This window comes from Rattus rattus, chromosome 1, assembly GCF_011064425.1.
Source record: "Rattus rattus isolate New Zealand chromosome 1, Rrattus_CSIRO_v1, whole genome shotgun sequence".
NCBI classification, from domain to species: domain Eukaryota; kingdom Metazoa; phylum Chordata; class Mammalia; order Rodentia; family Muridae; genus Rattus; species Rattus rattus.
This window is the reverse complement of record NC_046154.1, coordinates 148,485,730-148,506,309: the sequence shown is the minus strand read 5'-3', so window position 1 is coordinate 148,506,309 and position 20,580 is coordinate 148,485,730. Positions and strand designations below refer to the sequence as shown.

At 43.2% G+C, this 20,580-nt stretch overlaps 1 pseudogene; it reads left to right on the top strand.

Annotated features, from left to right (window-relative positions):
* Positions 1-8,107: 8,107 nt before the first annotated feature.
* LOC116905304 lies at positions 8,108-8,999 on the top strand (annotated as a pseudogene).
* The last annotated feature ends 11,581 nt before the right edge of the window (positions 9,000-20,580 follow it).

Sequence of the window (20,580 nt, the reverse complement as noted above, 5' to 3'; positions counted from 1 at the left end):
ATGACACTGCTTCCCAGCTGATTCTCACTTAATGCTATTCACTTTGGCCTTGAAAGAGATCTTTACTCCCATCTCCAAAGCCTACAGACATGAGATAGTAAGAAAGGAAAGGAGCTGCCTTGACCAGGATGCTGATGTGGGAAAGAGACAAGACCCCAGAAGGTCCCACATTCACAGGGAACCTGAGGGACTCACCTAGCAAATCTCCCTCCTAACTCTAGGAAATCTTAGAGGAATGAGATATTAGAAGCATGAATGACAAATGTTAGAGAAACATGTAAGGGATCATTACCGATGCAGCTTTCTCAAACTGGCTATGGACAAACAGCGCAGACATGGGATCACCTGATACCACCGTGGATTCGATTCCCTCAGCTGTACCTCAGGTGAGGGATGGGGAAAGAAGCAAGAGTTGGGAATACACTGGAGCTTGTACTCGGTGGCATCAAGATTATTGTCGATTATTGCTTTTCAATCCTCTGTCCTAGAAGACGTGGACTGATCTTATGTTCCTCTTAGAAATGCACCTATAGTTCAAAAACAGGAGTCCGTTGTGACAGCTACCCAGCCAGCACCCTTTACCCTCCAACACCTGTTCTCAGGCTGCTCTGCACCCTGTGTCCCTCTCATTGGGACCGCATCATAGTTTTTTCATCACACAAAAAACTGATCAAACTGAGGAAGCTCTGTCCTATGTGTAGTCTGTGAGACCGAGCAGAAGAGCAGCAACATGACTGCTTCGGTTTTTTAAATGGTCCTACTTGAATCAGCTAAGATTTATCTGGAGCAAATATGGAAACCCACAGTTTGAGTTCTCCCCTGAATCTCAGTAAATTCAGCCAACAGGCCACCGGTCAGTGTGGCTTTTTTCCCCACTATATACATTCCAATCCTATATAGTAAGTGTGATATAACCCAAGAAGTATGAATGCTGTAATCACAAACATATAGAAAGAATTGTTGCTAGAAAATAGGAAACTAAAGGGAGGCAGATGTTCCAATCTGGAAGGATCCTCTAGATAAAACTCTGAGTTCTACAAAAATCATCTGAGAGAAGTGAACATTCCCATTGAAAAATCCACCATCATAGGCCCCATACCTACGTCATGGAATCCTGCATCCTGGATCACTAAAATGATCACCACCAATATGAGTCTGTTTGTCTACACAGGATTCCCGAAGACCTTCCAAGTGTCTGAGTATTCCCTTTACCAAGAAATCAGAGAAAAGTTTACATGGAGCAAAGGTTCTTCATAGGTTTTAGAGCTCACAACAATGGCTAGCTCCTTCTTCTCCTCATACATTTCTGTTCACCCCAATGTCCTTGATTCACAGAGAACTGAACTGAATATCTTCTTGCTGTAAAGCAAGATTTCCTTCAGACCTCCAAAAATCACTCAGAGATCATACTACTACTTTCTATAGTCAGTCACCTGCATTCCAAGTAGAAGCCTGTTAGGAAAATTCATTCTTTTGTTTAGGTAAAATTATCTGTTTGACCACCACAGTCACTAGTAACCATAACCATAACATCTCTCTAGACACAAGCTGAACTCCTGAGTCCCCGGCATCTCCTCATACATCTTAACTCTCTAGTTTGGGTAAACTATTATCAGCCATTATTTCTTCCTTATGAATTTTTTAATCATTGTATTGCTAGAAGGCCTGAAGGATCTTCTTCCAGAAAACAAAAGCAAAAACCACAAAAACAACAAACAAACAAACAAAACTATGAAGTCATTTCATATTCTTGATTATCCTAGACTTCCCATTTCAGGTCAAGCCACATATCTAACATCCCAAGGTCATTAAATGCTCCAGAAAGTTATAATAGCATTTCTTCTGAGAGAAGAGAATAAAATCCTATAGGTAAAGTTTCAATCTTTCTGGACATAAGTAGCAATGCCATCTTGACAGCTATAAGAGAAAACATATCACAGAGTCTAACGACAGATGGATGCGCTCATGCCAGGCTCTTGCAGATAGGTGACACTAAGTTCTGACTCTCACAGAATGAGGCTTCCTTTGCCTTGTTGGTCTTTCTCCCTAGTCAGAGGTCCATCATAGGCTTTGATGTTTGCTCTCAATTAAAAGCCAAGGAACATCTCATGTTTATCTGACACTTCCCAGATTTTCCATATCTAAAAGCAGATGAGAACTGTGCACAGCTGATTAAGTCATACATTGTGACACGTGTCTTCAGGATATCATTCCATCCTTTTATTTCACAAATAAAGAAACTGAGGCCCTGTGATGATTTGCACTTGCTTGGCCCAGAAAAGTTAAGTATGTTTTCCAACACCATGGCATTCAGAGGGAAATAAAAATCCACATCATAGTAATCCCAAATCAGAGCTCTCCCCTAACCCACAGACATAATTCTTCCTGCTTTCAGTGGCCATTTACCCTCTATCAACCAAGGGACATGCTACTGTCTGAGTCTAGCCAAATGCAGCTGTCAGTTTCTAGTCTAACTTGGACCAAGCTTCACCATTCCCTGTGAGCTCCAAAGTGAGACCTGGAGCAGATTTAGAAACTGTCCAATTACAAACACAAGACAACACAGGAGCATGACTTTTCCAGATTGTCACACTTATTTTACCAAGACCTACCTCGGAGTTCCACACTGGTCTGTCTCCCAACTAAAACTATAAGCCATGTGATATCAGTGCTCTGTCTTTGTTTACCCATCTTACAGTTATTGGCCTGTTATACTCCTCTTCATGGTCCCTAAATCAAACATTGATGGCCCAGTTTCCATTATGCACTGTGGGGATGTGGGGCTCTGTTGCCTGGGGCTCTCCACAGAGATCTCTGGCCTGGCTAGCTACATGGGTTTGGGCAAGGGGGAGAGAACTCAGGCAGGGATGGGGAACAGCTTTCGCTTCCCCCACTTCTGATCCTTCTCCTTTCTGCTGCTGCCACTTCGGTTGATTGGGCTGAGCAGAGCCAGCAGGAGACTGACTAACTGGCAAGAGGTGCAGGGGGAGAGCAGATCTCTTCTCCAAGAGACAGTGTTACAGCTCTTATGACAGAAGTTCTAAGACAATGGAATAATTCCTGCACACTTTTAATCATGAACATGATTCTTTTTTTTTATCTTTATTAACTTGAATATTTCTTATTTACATTTCTATTGTTATTCCCTTTCTGGGTTTCTGGGCCAACATCCCCTAACCCCCCTCCCTTCTATATGGGTGTTCCCCTCGCCATCCTCTCCCCATTACCACCCTCCCCCCAACAATCACGTTCACTGGGGGTTCAGTCTTGGCAGGACCGAGGGCTTCCCCTTCCTTGGTGCTCTTACTAGGCTATTCATTGCTACCTATGAGGTCAGAGTCCAGGGTCAGTCCATGTATAGTCTTTGGGTAGTGGCTTAGTCCCTGGAAGCTCTGGTTGGTTGGCATTGTTGTACATATGGGGTCTCGAGCCCCTTCAAGCTCTTCCAGTCCTTTCTTTGATTCCTTCAACGGGGGTCCCGTTCTCAGTTCAGTGGTTTGCTGCTGGCAATTGCTTATGTATTTTCTGTATTCTGGCTGTGTCTCTCTGGACAGATCTATATCCGGTTCCTGTCAGCCTGCACTTCTTTGCTTCATCCATATTGTCTAATTGGGTGGCTGTATATGTATGGGCCACATGTGGGACAGGCTCTGAATGGGTGTTCCTTCTGCCTTTGTTCTAAACTTTGCCTCCCTATACCTTCCCAAGGGTATTCTTGTCCCCCTTTTAAAGAAGGAGTGAAGCATTCGCATTTTGGTCATCCCTCTTGAGTTTCATGTGTTCTGTGCATCTAGGGCAATTCAAGCATTTGGGCTAATATCCACTTATCAATGAGTGCATACCATGTGTGGTTTTCTGTGATTGGGTTACCTCACTTAGGATGATATTTTCTAGTTCCCTCCATTTGCCTATGAATTTCATAAAGTCATTGTTTTTTATAGCTGAGTAATATTCCATTGTGTAGATGTACTACATTTTCTGTATCCATTCCTCTATTGAAGGGCATCTGGGTTCTTTCCAGCTTCTGGCTATTATAAATAAGGCTGCTATGAACATAGTGGAGCATGTGTCTTTTTTATATGTTGGGGCATCTTTTGGGTATATGGCCAAGAGAGGTATAGCTGGGTCCTCAGGTAGTTCGATGTCTAATTTTCTGAGGAACCTCCAGACCGATTTCCAGAATGGTTGTACCAGTCTGCAATCCCACCAACAATGGAGGATTGTTCCTCTTTCTCCACATCCTCGCCAGCATTTGCTGTCACTTGAGTTTTTGATCTTAACAATTCTCACTGGTGTGAGGTGAAATCTCAGGGTTGTTTTGATTTGCATTTCCCTTATGACTAAAGATGCTGAACATTTCTTTAGGTGTTTCTCAGCCATTCGGCATTCCTCAGCTGTGAATTCTTTGTTTAGCTCTGAACTCCATTTTTAATAGGGTTATTTGTCTCCCTGCGGTCTAACTTCTTGAGTTCTTTGTATATGTTGGATATAAGCCCTCTATCTGTTGTAGGATCAGTAAAGATCTTTTCCCAATCTGTTGGTTGTCGTTTTGTCCTAACCACAGTGTCCTTTGCCTTACAGAACTTTGCAGTTTTATGAGATCCCATTTGTTGATTCTTGATCTTAGAGCATAAGCCATTGGTGTTTTGTTCAGGAAATTTTCTCCAGTGCCCATGTGTTCGAGATGCTTCCCCACCTTTTCTTCTATTAGTGTGAGTGTATCTGGTTTGGGTAGGTACTTCCCACTGGTTTGGTCTGAGAGTTAGGGAAGGTCTCACCTACATATTCAGGGGCATGGTCCTGTTTTTGCAACTGATCTGTCTGTTGTCACGTCCTCACCTGTGGAGGACGACCTTGGAACATTGCTCTATGTGACTGGTCTGTCTCAAACCTCTCTACAGGGGTCTGTGGGGGCTGCAGCTAGTGAGGCCTTGATCTCCTGGAGACTGGGAACGCACCTGCCATCCCTTTTAGGGTCCCTGGGGATTCAATCTACCTTGATAAGGAATCAGGGTACCTTTCATAGCCTGCTGCCCGACAATGTACCTTCCCCCGTTCATCCTCCTGCAAGGCGCTGCTCATCTCTGCTACATTTGCTTTGCATATATTCCTAATACACTTCCTTTTCCTTACCTGTGAACTACACTTGTGGACCAGATATATTACAACTCCTCTTTCTCACACAGAGCATGTTCACAAAGTCTCCATATGACTGTATAATGCCATTATCTACTTATAAGTTTCACTTCTGAGGAAATACTTCTGAGGGCATTATTCTTGGAGAAACCAGAGACTTAAAGAGCTAGTTATCACGTCAAGGCTGATAGTCATCATATGCTAACTGCCTCCTTTATATATAGTGGATAACCTTGTTCCTCTCGCCTATAGCTCTTCATTTTATATAGAAAAGAGATATGTGTTCAATCATTTGGCAAGTATTTACGCAGTGATTAATACATGCTGCTTACTATCCAGGCATTGGAGCTACAGCAATAAATTAATGTCCAAGGCCCAACATAGAAAACTGTAAAGAGCTTTTATGGCCACACCATGACTAAACCATAGCTCAGAGTAAATTAGGCCTTAAGTCCCATTCTACTTTGCTTTCTGTTGCCATAATAAATCACTAAGCAAAATCACCTTGGGGAGGATAGAGTTTATTTGGCTTACATGTTAGAGTTTATCATTAAGGAAAGCCGTGGCAGGAACTTGGGGGCAGGAACTGAGACAGAAACCATGGAAGAATATCATGTACTGGCTTGCTTCTGCCTGGTTTTGCATAGCTACCTTTCTTACCTCCTGAAGCATGGTAATACCCATAGTTGACTAGGTCCTCCTACAATAATTAGTAATTAAAAAAGTAACTCATAGACAAGCCCACAGGCCAGTCTGGTAGAGGCATTTTTCAGATGCTTCCTCTTGCCAAGTGGGTCAAGTTGGCAGCCAAGATTAATGCCCCTTCTTTGCTTCACAACTTCAGTTGAAAATTTGTGGAAACATGAAAGGAAAAAGACTGGAGATGCAAAAATCTGATGCTAACGTAAATAAGATCCATGCTCTACTCTTGTGTCTATCTCTAACTGCACTTATTTAAGCAGTTTGAATCACAACCTGAGTTCTAGGAAGACATGATGAGGAACTGTTCACATTGTGTGACACTTCCTTCCTCGCTCCTCATGAGCTTTGCAGCTCCCCAGTATGAGAACATCTCTATTCTACTCGAGTATGTGCTGCCAGTGACTTCTAAGCACTAAGAGTTTTATGAAGTTTCTGAAGACCGATTCCCTCCATGAAAATGTAGCAACACTTTCCAAGCACCACAAAGGACTTGAATATAATTTATTCACTAACTTGAAAATTGTTAAATGTGTTCACTGTTCAATGTGAGCACTGAATATAGCACAGATTAAATATCCCTAATCTAAAAATATTAAACCCAAAAATCTAGGTAGAAAATTTCACATATACCCTGAAATCTTATTTTGTATACAAAATTACCTTAAAATATTGCATAAAATGACCTTTGGTTTATGTATATAAGGTATGCATGAAATATAAGTAAGATCTCATCTATAAGATCTCATTATTTAGATGCAGGTAGTTAATTCTAAAATAACTACTTGGAGCAAGAGAGGAAGGAAGGAAAGAAAGAACAAAAGGGAGGGAAGGAGGGAGGGATGGAGGGAGAAAGGGAAGAGGAAGAAGGAAAGAAAGGATGGGAGGGATGGAGGGAGGGAGGAAGGAAGGAAGGAAGGAGGAGAGGGAGGAAGGGAAGAAAGAAAGGATGGGAAAGAAAGAAGGAGAGGGAAGTAGGGAGGAAGGGAGGAAGGAAGGAGGGAGGGAGGGAGGGAGGGAGGGAGGAAGGAAGGAAGGAAGGAAGGAAGGAAGGAAGGAAGGAAGGAAGGAAGGAAGGAGCATTAAAGCTGACGGCTCCTTAGGACCGATGCTGAAGTAGTCATTTGGCTTCCACATGCAAGTGCCTACATGGGAACACTCTCAGACACGGGTTCATATTAACAAGTCCTTACTTTTTTGTTTGGATGATATCAACTCAGACTAGCCCTAACATTACAGCCATCTTCCAGCCTCTGCCTACCAGGTGCTGCGATTAAAGGTGTATGTATTTAGTTTTAATTATAATTTAATTCATAGGCATCTTCCAGCTTTGCTAATTTCTTGGTCTTCAGCTTCAAAGCCCCAGTGGAGTGTTAGATTATGCTGGCTCAAGTGTGAACCATGCTGGGACAGGAGACCTTGTGAGAGGCAGATGCCACAATTTGCTCTGCCTCTGCCTGTAGTACCCAGACTGAGTTAGCAATGAAACTGTTAATATAGAACACTAGAGGACTGAAAGAAAACCAAATACCAAATTAAATTAATAGCTATATTTAATATAATAATTACATATAATTTAATTATAATTATAACTTCATGCATTTATTTTTAATTAGAAAAGATTCAATACTCTGAAGGCAACTGACGTGCTTATTAGCAGTTCCCAACACCAGCCTTCACAGTGATGTTTGGTTGTTGTGTAGCAAATGACATGGGCGGTTTTTTGAAACCATGTTCTTCTTAGGTTACAGTCCTGCTTCCCAACAGGGAGAAAGGTTAGTCTGAGACTGGTGACTCTTCACTAAATTAACCTGACAGTTTCAGTGGTCTGCATTCGTAAATGACACCGAACAATTACTACAGAAGGAATGATCAACTCTTGTTACTCTGCGGTTTCTGTCTCTCTGTGACAAAAACCATTGCAAAAAGTGACAGCAAGCCCGGTACAGCACGTTAGGAGTTTTGTTTTGGCTGGGTTGTTTTTTTTTTTGGTGGGGGGGTGGGGGGGGGGGATGGGGGTGGGGAGGGTCGACCATGAAGAACAGATCAAAAGGATGCCTGGTAGTTACAGCCGTCCTTAGTTCTGCCTCTATAGTTATTAATCTATTGGGTAGAATAATGGCGTGGTATTGTTTTCTAGGCTCATGATTCTATTACTATTTTTTTAAAAAAAAATGATTACTGTTCAAAACCCCAGCAGTAAGGCTAGAATAAATCAGCCACTTTGGTAGTGATAAAAACTTTGAATTAAGAGTGACATACGGGGGGAATTCATGCGGAGGTCAGAGTGGAAACAGGTGTGGGCGGAAGCAACAGAAGGAGTCGTGGCTGCCAAAGTGTTTGAGTCCATCGGAAAGTTCGGCCTGGCGTTAGCAGTTGCAGGAGGCGTGGTGAACTCTGCTTTATATAACGTGGATGCCGGACACAGAGCTGTTGTGTACAGGACATTGTGGTAAGGGAAGGGACTCATTTTCTCATCCCTTGGGTACAGAAGCCAATCATCTTTGACTGCTGTTCTCGACCACGGAATGCGCCGGTCATCACTGGCAGCGAAGACTTGCAGATTGCAAACATCACACTACGCATTCTCTTCCGGCCGGTGGCCAGCCAGCTTCCAGCTTCCTCGTATCTACACCAGCATTGGCCAGGACTATGATGAGCGGGTGCTGCCATCTATCACCACAGAGATCCTCAAGTCGGTGGTGGCTCGATTCGATGCTGGAGAATTGAGTACCCAGCGAGAGCTGGTCTCCAGGCAGGTGAGCAATGACCTCACAGAGCGAGCAGCAACATTTGGGCTCATCCTGGATGACGTGTCCCTGACACATCTGACCTTCGGGAAGGAGTTCACAGAGGCGGTGGAAGCCAAACAGGTGGCTCAGCAGGAAATAGAGAGAACCAGATTTGTAGTGGAAAAGGCTGAGCAGCAGAAGGCGGCCATCATCTCTGCTGAGGGGGACTCCAAGGGGGCCGAGCTGATCGCCAACTCACTGGCCACCGCTGGTGATGGCCTGATCGAGTGGCGAAAGCTGGAAGCTGCTGAGGACATTGCTTACCAGCTCTCCTGCTCTCGGAACATCACCTACCTTCCAGCAGGGCAGTCCATGCTCCTCCATCTCCCCCAGCAGGGCCAACCAGGCCACGGCCTCCATAGCTCTGAATGACGCCTTCCTTCTGCCCCACCCCAGAAATCACTGTGAAATTGAATGATTGGCTTAACGTGAAGGAAATAAAGGTAAAATCACTTCAGATCTCTTTAAGAAAAAAGAGTGACAATACAAACCCACACTCAGAAGTGCCTCGCCTGTGCATGAGCTGGAAGACGCTGCAAACGACTTCCCGTAGAGCATCTCTACAAAATGAGAGCAAAGCTAAAATTTTAAAATCAATGAAGAAATTTCTTTTCTCACTCTGATACCTACCTACTCCATGGTCTGTTCTCCCAGAGCTCAACTGATACGTTGGTACTCTTGTCATACATACTCAGTAACCTTTAGGAGCTGTGCGCACAGAATAATAAAATTGGAGAATCATAAACAATGAAGAAAAAGCTTGGCCAACGACTGTGTTCAGAATAGCAGTATCCATGGCCAGCAGTGTACAGAGATGGCCATCTCACATGCCACACAAGTGATTCCTGGAGATGGCTTGCCCTGGTGCTCAAAATGGCTGCATGGGACAGCACTGGGGTGCTTGCGTTACTTTTGTTGTATTCATTTGGTCGGGTAGGTTAGACTAGGGGAGATGGTAGCTGACGTTTGTTTGTTTGTTTTTTGAGACAAAGTCTGGAGCATCCAGACTGGCCTTAACTCCTGATCTTCCTGACTCGGCCCCCAAGTGCTGGATTTCCAGGCCCAGATACAATGCCTCTCATTTATCAGTTTCTGGCTTTCCTTTTCTTCTCTCCAAAAGAAGCCCACTGCTATGGAGCCTATGGGTCTGCACAGGGCCAAACCCTGAGGCAATTCTTTTTCACAACATTTAGAGACCACTGAACCAAAAATGAGCTCAAAGTTCCTTCCAGGACACTTGGGAGTGGTGGCTGACTTTGCCTCTTGGGACCTGAACACTGGTATACTCTCAAGCCCAATGAAAAAGTTTTCAGCTTTTACAAAAGACAGAAATATATGAATGGTCAGTGCCAAAGAATACACAAGTAGGGCAATAAGTGCAAGCTTATTGGGACAGCTAAACTCAGAACCGCCCCAGGAAATGCATTCTCCGAAGAGTGCTAGTGCCTCAGGTCCATGGGAGTGCCGTAATTGAGACATGCTTCACGGAGAAATTGGATAATTAAAGAGCAAGTATTCAATCAAGTTTGCCTCCTGATTGAATCTACAAAGTACTGAGAATATACAGGGTGCTAAAAGGCTGTGGGCAGCAATGTTCATTACTGCTAACTAAGAAACGAGCTCTTTTGAAGTTTGAGTAACTTTCAGTGCCTGGGCGTTAGAGGCAGCATCATAGACCTGGCGGCCATTATTTAATGTCCCTGGTCTATCCATGTTTCCACATTCCTTTCTGCCCCCACCAGCCATTCTTTTACCATCGTTTTAACTTCCTCCAAAAGATCCTGTCAGGACTTCTGTTGACCTTGGGTGTTGATACAGGATGATAAGTTGTCTCCTGGAAGCTCTCTCACTCTTTGCCATTCCTGGCTCTGTGAGACAAGGGAGTGGAGAGTGTTTTACAAAATTGGTTTTTCCTTTGTCATTTGACTTTTTATTTATAGGACAGAAGCGCAAAACAAAATATTTTTACATGAGGAATTTAAATGTAAATTGAGGTGTATGTGTGTGTGTGTGTGTGTGTGTGTGTGTGCGTGTGTGTGTGTGTGCGCGCGCGCGCGTGTGCAGGACAGAGTATGATGTCAGGTGTCTTCCTGAAACTATTGAGATCTTAGGTTTTGACCACAGGTCTCTCACTAAATCTGAAACTTGCTGTTTCCGCTTGATAGTCCTGCCGGTCGGCACCTCCCGCACTGTGCCTGGCTCTTCTGTTGACTCCTCAGGTCCAAACCCAAGCCCTTGTGCTTTTTCCCTGAGCACTTTACCGTCACGGCATCTCTTAGTCTTCTGTGGAGTTTCCAGTACAGCTTCATATATTTGGAATTTAGGTTCTTAGGTAGCAGACATATAAATAATACCAGACATTTTGGGGATACCATTTGGGAAGTCAGCCTTGAATGACATCTGGAGAACCTGGCGGGTAATAGGAAGCTTAGAAAGGGTACCTAAGGAACACAAGGTGACAACACCACTACCAACACAAGCTCCACCACTACTACCATTGCCTCCGCCACCAGCCACCTCCATCACCACCACCTCCACCTTCACCACCACCACCACAACCTCCACCACAACAACCTCCACATCCACCATCACCACCACCTCCACCTCACCACCACCACAACCTACACCACAACAACCTCCACATCCACCATCACCACCACCTCCACCTTCACCATCTCCACCACAGCTACCTCCACCTCCACCATCACCACCACTACCTCCACCAGCACGACCTGGACCACCTCCACCTCCACAACCCCTGCTGTGATAGGCATCTCCCAGCTTTGCTGATTTCTCAGTCTTCCTCAGATTCAAAGTCCCAGCGGAGTGTTAGATCATGCTGGCTCAAATGTGAACCATGCTAGCTCTAGAGACCTTATGGGAGGCAGATGCCACAACTTGCTCTGTAGCACCCAGACTAAGTTAGGAAACAAACTGTTAATATAGAACACTAGAGGACTGAAAGAAAATCAAATACCAAACTGAAGAGATATAGAGGAAATAACTGTATGGAACACCGGCTACTTGAGACCTGCCAGAACCTTCTAGAAACTAGGAGAAACACTGTCCCCTAAAATATCATCTTGAACAAAGAAGACTAAGTCCAGCCGGTGCTAGCTTAAGATGGTGGAGCACCTTTCAATCTGGACAATGACGGTGGAGGTGGGCCTCTGCCAGCTGCTGCCTACTCACCTAACTTCCAGTCTTTGAGTGCGATTTCTAGTAGTTCCAGAAGCTGTTAACCCTGTGCTACCAGGGAGAGGCACCATTGCCAGGCCTCTTGGAATTGTTACAGCAGTAGTGAAGAATCTGGAGTGACTCTTCTGTTCTTCCCTTTTGGTTATTAGGCTGTAGAGACAACAGATCCCATGGTATTGGGATGTTCTCAAGAAACTCTCTCAGGGAAACCAAAAAAGGGCTGGGAGCCCAGTGCCAGCCACATGGGGAACTGGTCTCTGAGACTGACTTATTAGACAGCCATCCAGTAAGAACTAGAACAGTAAGGACCACACCTTCACCAGGACTACTTACTTAACCATTCCCCTTGACCTCTTAATTACTTTTCCTGTTGCTAAGATTAATTAAGACATCTTCCAGGGTCACACTTGGTAATGTGCTGTCAGGTGTTGCCTGCAAACAGCATATAATTGCTCATTTCCTAAGAGAAATCCATCCTTGTTGTCTTAATAAAACTGGGAACCGCTTCTCAGGTTGTTTTATAAGGCTACGCAGAGTAGATGGGTTCACACTAATATTTGTGAACAAGATGCTGGTTGCAAACTGTAATCCAGACAAAACCACTGCTGCCTTCGTGGGCCTTGGCCACTTTGGAGAGTGCCCACAAAAGGCCTGTGGAATATTTCCTTGTGGGATCTGAGGCACGAGACACAGTGGCAGCTAACAGCAGCTCTGTCTTTCTGGAGAGACTGGACTTTTCTTTATTTTTCCAAAGTTGATTGGCTTTCAGGAAACCGAAAATAGCAGTAGCAATAGCAAAGATAAAAAAAAATCCTGAGAAAGATTACTGATCAGCCTACCATGTCTCCGGCCTACAGAGAAGTTGGCAGAAATCAGTGTGGACTTAGAGAAGGTTGAAAGACCTGTTTCTATGGTGTGAAATTAGACACACACCAAAGACAAGTTTAACTTCCCAAATTAATTTTAGTTCAGCTGAATAGTCTGGGAAGAAGAGTCTGTCTCTACCAGCCCTGGAAACAAAACAAAAACAAGTAAGCAAGCAAGCAAGCAAAAGGCCCAAATGCATAACAAAAACTCACCTTCCCACTCCCTACCCCACCCTCCCACCCCCAGCACCTTCTAAAATCCCTTCTTGGCTTATCAGTTTCTGCATTTTTCTCACACCAGCGAAGGATACCAAATATGCTCAACCTTCGTGGATCACAAGCAAGACTAATTCCATTCCAAAGATAAAAGCCATTTGTGTTTTCAGGGCTATATAAAAATAAGCAAACTTCAGTTGTCACCCAAGCTTCAGACAACACTGGAGGGAGGGCCCCTGTATTCTCAAATACATGTTTGGAATAAGAAGCGCCGTAAGCACCCCATACAATTTTTATTATAATTATTATTTTTATAAGTATAATTACATTATTTCTTCCCTTTGGTTCCTCCCACCCTCTCTCATGTACCTCCTTGCTCTCAAATTCTTGACCTCTTTTCCTTTGTTGTTTTGTGTAGACATATTTACATGTGTAAGTATATGTATATTACCAAATATATAAACAGTGTGCTCTGTGTTTCCTGTGCATATAAAGTGTCAGGGGTAGCCACTTAATAACTGAGGAGCTCTTAAAAGGATGATGCCTTATGTCTAATTAGAGAGTTGTTGGTTACTGCCTATCTATGCATGCCACTACTGCACCCTTGGTTATCTTGCCACACTGGTCATTGTGGTTCATAGGCCTCATGACTGAGTAAGACTGTTGGCTGCTTCCCTCCTTTGTACATTTCCAAGGCACCTCCTGTTTCCTCAGGGACAAGGCTATCAGGTCAGATCCAGCTCAGGTCATCTGGATCCTGTATCCGAAGTGCATGGTGTGTCTTCAGCAATAGGGACTTTCCATTCACCTCTAAGGGGCAGCCAAGAGCAACAGCAATAGTCTGTAACGTTGGGAGAGTCTCTGACAACCGTGACCAAGAACTGAAGGGGCATTTCTTAAGCCTGGTCTTGGCATTTTTGTTATACAGCCTTAATTAAAGTTGGAGACCTGCTGGAGACCTGCTCCTGTCTCTTCTGTTGATGACTAGCATACTGGCCTGACAGGAACTGTTCTCATCTGGCAGCCAAAGCCCCCCCCCCGCCTCAAAGCGTCTGAGCTGTAATGACTCCCCAGAGTTGTAATGCTCTTCAGAAGTGTCTCTCAGCTAATATCCTGTTTATCCTGCTTGAAAGTTGACAATCACAAGTTGATAAAGTACCCTGTTCATACTTTTTACTGTTTGGAGGAGGATGGGATAGGAATTAGGATAGGATGGGAGACCAGTGACTTCAATAGAGGCTTTCCATAGTGAGTGGGTTTATGCCCCAGATAACATGAACTCTGCTATGAGGATGTGTAAAGGAAGGACTACTAGACATAGCTAGTATTCTGTATCAAACATTTACAATTGACAAGATATTCCCAGTGGCTAGAACAGAACTTGGACACACAGCTTTGAGGAGAGGGACCTTGAAATTTGTTCTTGGCCCAAAATTTGTCCTTGTTTCTATCTAGCCTGGAGACCAACAGCAACAGGAAGCAATCGGGGACTATAATTCTGGGTCTAGTTTCTTGTTATTTTTCCTACATTTTTACACAACTGCCTAGAAGGTTGAGCATGTGACCTAAACTCCAGTCCATAGACTAGAGTAGAGGGGCACATGGACACTGTCTTAGACATTGTTCCATTATGAAGAGACACCATGACCATAACAACTCTTATAAATGAAAGCATTCAATTAGGGGCTTGCTTACAGATTCAGAGTTTTAGTCCATCATCATTATGCGATGAAACAAGGTGGCAGGCAGGTGTGTGGTACTGACAAAGTAGCTAAGAGTTACATCTTGTTCTGAGAGAGATGAGGCCTAGCATAGGATTTTTAAACCTCAAAGTCCAATCCCCAATGACACCTTCCTCAAAAAAGGCTACGCCCCTAATCCTTCTCAAATAGTGCCACTCCCACATAACTAAGCATTCAAATCCCTATGGGAAGCATTCTTTTTCAAACTATCACAGATACCTCACAGTAAGCCAACTGGATGGAACAGCTCACCTCCATTCCTCAACCCAGAAAATCCATATTAACCCCTAGACAATGAGCTTTGTGGCAGTACTTTTCTTACTACACTGAACTGTTTTTTATTCCCAGCTCTCAGGAAACCGAAAACATCCACAGGTCTGTAACAATCCTTCTTAAGAACCCTTGCTTTGTTTATCAAATTCACTTTTTTTTTTTTACATTCCAACTGCAGTTTCTCCTCCCTTCTCTCTGTCCAGTTCCTGCCCCCACCTCTCCTCTTTCCCCCATCCACTCCTCCTATGTTTCTCTTCAGAAAAGGGTCAGCCTCCATGGATATCAACCAGCCATGGCATATCAAGTTACAGTAAGACTGGGCACTTCTTCTTCTATTTAAGGCTAGATGAGACAGTCCAGTAGGATGGAAAGGTCCCAAAGGCAGGCAACAGAGTCAGAGACAGCTCCTGCTCCCACTGTTAAGACTCCCACAAGAAGATCAAGCAACACAAATGTACCATATGTGCAGAGGGTCATGTCAGTCCCTTGCAGGCTCCCTGATTGGCCATTCAGTTTCTGAGTCCCTATGAGGCCAGGTTAGTTGGTTCTACTGACTTTCTTGTGTTGTTCTTTACCCCTCTGGCTCCTACAATTTTTTCTCCCCTTCTTCCATGAGATTCATAAGCTCCTTCTAATGTTTGGTTGGGGTCTCTGTATCCCTTTACATTAGTTGCTGGGTGACAGCTCTCTGATGATAGTTGGGCTAGGCATCACTCTAAGGGTATAGCAGGTATCATTAGGAATCATTTCATTACCACCACCCCCGTTTTTGACATTGGTGTGTGGTTTTATCATGCATCTCTGGGCTCTCCAGTTGCTGTCTCCTGGCCTTCCAGGAAGTGTCATGGGTAGACTTCCTCTTAGGGCATGGGTCTCAAGCTGAACCAGTCATTGGTTAATCACTCACACAATTTCTGTGCAGCACATCTTGTAGGTAGGACAAATTGTAAGTCAAAGGTTTGTGTCTGAGTTAGTGTCGCAGTCCTTACACTGGAAGTCTTGCCTGATAACAGGAGATGGCTGGTTCATCAGTGTAGCCTGCACTCCTGGGAAACTTAGCTGGGTCCCCCTCACAGATTGCTGGGAATTTCTACAGCCCTTGATTTCTAGCTCATCCCAGAGATGCCCCCAGATTCGTTTTCTCTCCCAGTCCTCTCTCCCTCTGTCTTCCCTCATCCCAATCCTTTCTACCCCTTTACCTACCCCATCCCCTCCACACTCTCCTTTCCCCTTCCACCTTAAAGGTCTATCCTATTTCCCCTTTCCAGGGAGATTTATGCATCTACTCCTGAGTCTTTCTTGATACTTAGCTTCTTTGAGTCTGTGGATTCTAGTATATTTATCCTTTGCTTTATGGTTAATATCCACTTGTAAGTATATACCATGTTTGTTTTTCTGGACCTGCATTTCCTTACTCAGGATGATCTTTTCCAGTTCCACCCATTTGTCTGCTAATTTCATAATGTCATTTTTTAACAGCTGAGTAATACCCCATTGTGTAAATGTATTGCTTTCTCTTTCTCTGTTCATTCTTTGAGGGACATCTAGATTGTTTCCAGTTTCTGGCTATTATGAATAAGGCTGCTATGAACATAGTTGAGCACGTGTTCTTTATGGTATGTTGGAGCATCCTTTGATATATGCCCAGGAGTGATATATCACTCCTTGATTTCCAACTTTCTGAGAATTTATTTCCAATTTTCTGAGAAATTGCCATATTGATTTCCAAAATGGCTGTATTTTCACTCCTACCAGAAATGGAGGAGTTCCCCTTGCTTCACATTCTTGCCAGCATGAGCTGTCACTTGTGGTTTTTATCTGAGCCATTCTGGCAGGTGTAAGATAGGATCTCAGAGTCATCTTGATTCTCATTCTCCTAATGACTAAGAGTGTTGAATATTTCTTTAAGTGCTTCTCAGCCATTAGAGATTCCTCTGCCAAGAATTCTCTATTTAGAACTATACACTCTTTTTAATTGAATTGTTTGGTTTGTTGATGTCTAGTTTGACTGTCAGACATGGGGTTGGTGAAGATCTTTTCCCATTGCATAGGTTGACATTCTGTCCTTTGATGGCATTCTTTGACTTACAAAAGCTTTGCAGTTTCATGAGGTCCCATTTATTAATGTTTATCTTAGTGCCTACACTATTGGTGTTCTGTTTAGGAAGTTTCCTCCTGTGCTAATGCATTCAAGACTATTCCACACTTTCTCTTATATGAGGTTGTATATATCTGGTTTTATGTTGGAGTATTTGCTCCACTTGGACTTGAGTTTTATGTAGGGTGATAGATATGAATCCATTTGCATTCTTCTACATGCAGACATCCAGTTAGACCAGCACCATTTATTGAAAATACTTTCTTTATTCTAGTGTATATTCCTAAATTCTTTATCAAAAGTCAACTGTCGGTTCCCATGGGGGAGGGCCCAGGAGCTGCAGGACCCCTGCGCCTGAGACACCGCCGTAACCTGAAGAAACAGACCGGATAAACAGTTCTCTGCACCCAAATCCTGTGGGAGGGAGAGCTAAACCTTCAGAGAGGCAGACATGCCTGGGAAACCAGAAGAGACTGCACTCTGCACACACATCTCGGACGCCAGAGGAAAACACCAAACACCATCTGGAACCCTGGTGCACTGAAGCTCCAGGAAACGGTGAAACAGATCTTCCTGGTTGCTGCTGCCACAAAGAGCTCGTGGGCAGCACCCTGCGAGCGAACTTGAGCCTCGGGACCACAGGTAAGACCAACTTTTCTGCTGCAAGTGACCTGCCTGGTGAACACAAGACACAGGCCCACAGGAACAGCTGAAGACATGTACAGAGGAAAAACTACACGCACGAAAGCAGAACACTCTGTCCCCATAACTGGCTGAAAGAAAAGAGGAAAACAGGTCTACAGCACTCCTGACACACAGGCTTATAGGACAGTCTAGCCACTGTCAGAAATAGCAGAACAAAGCAACACTAGAGATAATCTGATGGCGAGAGGCAAGCGCAGGAACCCAAGTAACAGAAACCAAGACTTCATGGCTCCATCGGAGCCCAATTCTCCCATCAAAACGAACATGGAATATCCAAACACACCAGAAAAGCAAGATCTAGTTTCAAAATCATATTTGATCATGATGCTGGAGGACTTCAAGAAAGACATGAAGAACTCCCTTAGAGAAACACAGGAAAACATTAATAAACAAGTAGAAGCCTACAGAGAGGAATCGCAAAAATCCCTGAAAGAATTCCAGGAAAACACAATCAAACAGTTGAAGGAATTAAAAATGGAAATAGAAGCAATCAAGAAAGAACACATGGAAACAACCCTGGATATAGAAAACCAAAAGAAGAGACAAGGAGCTGTAGATACAAGCTTCACCAACAGAATACAAGAGATGAAAGAGAGAATCTCAGGAGCAGAAGATTCCATAGAAATCATTGACTCAACTGTCAAAGATAATGTAAAGTGGAAAAAGCTACTGGTCCAAAACATACAGGAAATCCAGGACTCAATGAGAAGATCAAACCTAAGGATAATAGGTATAGAAGAGAGTGAAGACTCCCAGCTCAAAGGACCAGTAAATATCTTCAACAAAATCATAGAAGAAAATTTCCCTAACCTAAAAAAAGAGATACCCATAGGCATACAAGAAGCCTACAGAACTCCAAATAGATTGGACCAGAAAAGAAACACCTCCCGTCACATAATAGTCAAAACACCAAAAGCACAAAATAAAGAAAGAATATTAAAAGCAGTAAGGGAAAAAGGTCAAGTAACATATAAAGGCAGACCTATCAGAATCACACCAGACTTTTCGCCAGAAACTATGAAGGCCAGAAGATCCTGGACTGATGTCATACAGACCCTAAGAGAACACAAATGCCAGCCCAGGTTACTGTATCCTGCAAAACTCTCAATCAACATAGATGGAGAAACCAAGATATTCCATGACAAAACCAAATTTACACAATATCTTTCTACAAATCCAGCACTACAAAGGATAGTAAATGGTAAAGCCCAACATAAGGAGGCAAGCTATACCCTAGAAGAAGCATGAAACTAATCGTCTTGGCAACAAAACAAAGAGAAGAAAAGCACACAAACATAACCTCACATCCAAATATGAATATAACAGGAAGCAATAATCACTATTCCTTAATATCTCTCAACATCAATGGCCTCAACTCCCCAATAAAAAGACATAGATTAACAAACTGGATACACAACGAGGACCCTGCATTCTGCTGCCTTCAGGAAACACACCTCAGAGACAAAGACAGACACTACCTCAGAGTGAAAGGCTGGAAAACAACTTTCCAAGCAAATGGTCAGAAGAAGCAAGCTGGAGTAGCCATTCTAATATCAAATAAAATCAATTTTCAACTAAAAGTCATCAAAAAAGATAAGGAAGGACACTTCATATTAATCAAAGGAAAAATCCACCAAGAAGAACTCTCAATCCTAAATATCTATGCCCCAAATACAAGGGCACCTACATACGTAAAAGAAACCTTACTAAAGCTCAAAACACATATTGCACCTCACACAATAATAGTAGGAGATTTCAACACCCCACTCTCATCAATGGACAGATCATGGAAACAGAAATTAAACAGAGACGTAGACAGACTAAGAGAAGTCATGAGCCAAATGGACTTAACGGATATTTATAGAACATTCTATCCTAAAGCAAAAGGATATACCTTCTTCTCAGCTCCTCATGGTACTTTCTCCAAAATTGACCATATAATTGGTCAAAAAATGGGCCTCAACAGGTACAGAAAGATAGAAATAATCCCATGCGTGCTATCAGACCACCACGGCCTAAAACTGGTCTTCAATAACAATAAGGGAAGAATGCCCACATATACGTGGAAATTGAACAATGCTCTACTCAATGATAACCTGGTCAAGGAAGAAATAAAGAAAGAAATTAAAGACCTTTTAGAATTTAATGAAAATGAAGGTACAACATACCCAAACTTATGGGACACAATGAAAGCTGTGCTAAGAGGAAAACTCCTAGCTCTGAGTGCCTGCAGAAAGAAACAGGAAAGAGCATATGTCAGCAGCTTGACAGCACACCTAAAAGCTCTAGAACAAAAAGAAGCAAATACATCCAGGAGGAGTAGAAGGCAGGAAATAATCAAACTCAGAGCTGAAATCAACCAAGTAGAAACAAAAAGGACCATAGAAAGAATCAACAGAACCAGAAGTTGGTTCTTTGAGAAAATCAACAAGATAGATAAACCCTTAGCCAGACCAACGAGAGGACACAGAGAGTGTGTCCAAATTAACAAAATCAGAAATGAAAGGGGAGACATAACTACAGATTCAGAGGAAATTCAAAAAATCATCAGATCTTACTATAAAAGCCTATATTCAACAAAACTTGAAAATCTACAGGAAATGGACAATTTCCTAGACAGATACCAGGTACCGAAGTTAAATCAGGAACAGATAAACCAGTTAAACAACCCCATAACTCCTAAGGAAATAGAAGCAGTCATTAAAGGTCTCCCAACCAAAAAGAGCCCAGGTCCAGACGGGTTTAGTGCAGAATTCTATCAGACCTTCATAGAAGACCTCATACCAATATTATCCAAACTATTCCACAAAATTGAAACAGATGGAGCACTACCGAATTCCTTCTATGAAGCCACA